Raw genomic sequence first — 2,199 nt, 5'->3', positions numbered from 1 at the left:
AAACTGGAGGTTGCAGAAGGCAGGCAGTTGGTACTTAATGCTCTTGATGGCAATGGTCATGCTTACCATTATTTGAAAATGAAATAAACACTGTGATAAGGAACCATAAACTTTAAGACTATGATGTATCTCTCCTATCGAGGCTTGAATGGTATAACAGAACAAAAACGGAGAGAGTTTACTGCCATGCCACCCTGAACGTGCCTGATCCCATTTGGTCTCGGAAGCTAAGCAGGGTCGGGCCTGGTTAGTACTTATGGGAGACCACCTAGAAAGATTGGATGCTGTAGGCGTTAAAAAAAAAAAAAAACAGAGGGAAAGTTCAGAATGTCTGAATTTTAGACCTGGCTCTGACACTAAGGAACTTGGACAAATAACAGTACCTCTTTGAGGGAACTTAAGTTACCTCACCTGTAAACCATTATGATGATGAGGCCTGCTCTGACTGTGATGGAGAACTGATGCTGAAGACTGGCTGCAATGCTCAGGGACTCAAGAGGGGCTGGGGGCCCAACGAGGGCCAGGCGGGGCTGCTGGCCAGTTTGGTCAGCACTTCGCCCTGCCTCGTCCAAGCAGAGGGCCCTAAAAGAGCCTATCTCCTGCCCTGTGGCAAAGGTCACAGCCAAAGGAAAACTGGGAAATAGAGAGATTCCTTTCTCCATTTTGGTCTCCACCATATTTTTTTTTTTCCAAATCAATGTCCTAGGCAAGTAAAACATCTGTAGGTTAAGCATTTGAAGATCTACAGTCATTTCTAACACATGACAGTGGTTCAAGAGGAAGGAGTCCTGTATTTAATAACACTGGCTCTAATTATTCCAAATTTACATATTCCAATAAAAAAGATACTTTGCTTATCTCTTGATTTACTTTCAGGGACTAATCGTGGACAACTAAATCTGTTATACACTGCAAGCACGAAAATTAAATAAAACTGATATTTACCTTAAATATATCCACCAAACATTTTAAAAAGATATTTCTAAGGAAAACTCTAAACTTAAATAATCAACATATTATATTTTAGGATTTGGATATAGGAGACAAATAAATGAAACACTCTTTTATACTTGGGGTTTATTTAGAAAAAAGAATGTAGAACATATGTTTTATTTTTAAAAAATCAAAATTTGGGATAAATAAAACAAGGTGAAAACTATACACTTCCCTTAAAGAGAACTATTGTATGCTCAGCATGAAAGGAATGACATCTGAGTTCTGGGGCTTCGAAAATACTGCTTTACTTTCAAAAGAAGCAGATTAAGGAAGAGAAAAGGTTGTGCTTAGTACAAGAGCAATTTATATTGTTGATACATCTTCCATGGTTTCTCCATCCTAGTGAACAAACAAAACACCTTCTGATGAAGAAAGATGTGTTAAGATAAAACTTCTGATTAAGTCCCTCATGCAAGGTGACCTGTTGACCCATGTATCCTTCCTTTCTTTGTATTAATATTTACATTTTAATTATAACAACTGATGCTTTAACAAATATGGCATTTTAACACAATGGTGGACACGAAACAATGGTCTTCTTAGCCATCTGGCTGATAGGTGCGCATCGTTTGCTGTGCCTATACCAAGGACCCAACCAAATGGCTGACTCAGGCTGTTTTCCTGGCTGTTTTGGTGGTCAGGGCTGTAGCAATGCAACGTGGGGCACAGGTGGCTGCCACTCAGCGTTGTAATGTGAGGGCGACGAGCTGGGACCCCAAGTTGAAGGCTAACTCAGTACCACTGAAGGCCCAACGCTTCCCTCGACATTCTATTAGGGAAAACTGCTCACATACACGAAAGCGGAGGGAACAGGATGCCTATCAACCAGCTACAAGTCATCATCTCAAGGTCATTCCTGTTTCACTTACCTTGAACTTCCTCCCTCTGAATTATTTTGGTGTCAATCCTAAACATTACATAATTTTATCCCTAAATATTAACCTGTAATATTATCAAACAGGTAAGAACTTTTTGCTCTACTTTTAAGATAACTCAATGAGAATAAATTTAAGTTATAGAGTTATTCTTTCAAAATATGGTCCCTGCCCTTAAATAATCTTAACAATTACATGGAGAGCTCGGATGAATGAAAAAAATTCACTAAATAGCAATTCTTCAATGTAACCTAGTGTCAGAAGACGTGATACTAATTGCTGGTTCCTATTTAGATGGATTCTAGGATGTGCACAAATGGATCCATGT

The 2,199-nt window shown here is 39.1% G+C and overlaps 1 protein-coding gene and 1 pseudogene across 1 annotated transcript in view; one reads left to right on the top strand and one right to left on the bottom strand.

The window, feature by feature from the left end:
- Positions 1–2,199, bottom strand: part of DYM (dymeclin) — a 276,445-nt gene that overhangs the window by 17,575 nt on the left and 256,671 nt on the right. The gene's annotated exons all lie outside the window — the stretch shown is intronic.
- Positions 177–293, top strand: LOC111741587 (annotated as a pseudogene).

This window comes from Pteropus vampyrus, unplaced genomic scaffold (genome assembly GCF_000151845.1).
Source record: "Pteropus vampyrus isolate Shadow unplaced genomic scaffold, Pvam_2.0 Scaffold3, whole genome shotgun sequence".
NCBI lineage: Eukaryota > Metazoa > Chordata > Mammalia > Chiroptera > Pteropodidae > Pteropus > Pteropus vampyrus.
Note: the sequence above shows the minus strand (reverse complement) of the source record. Positions and strands in the feature narration are given on the sequence as shown.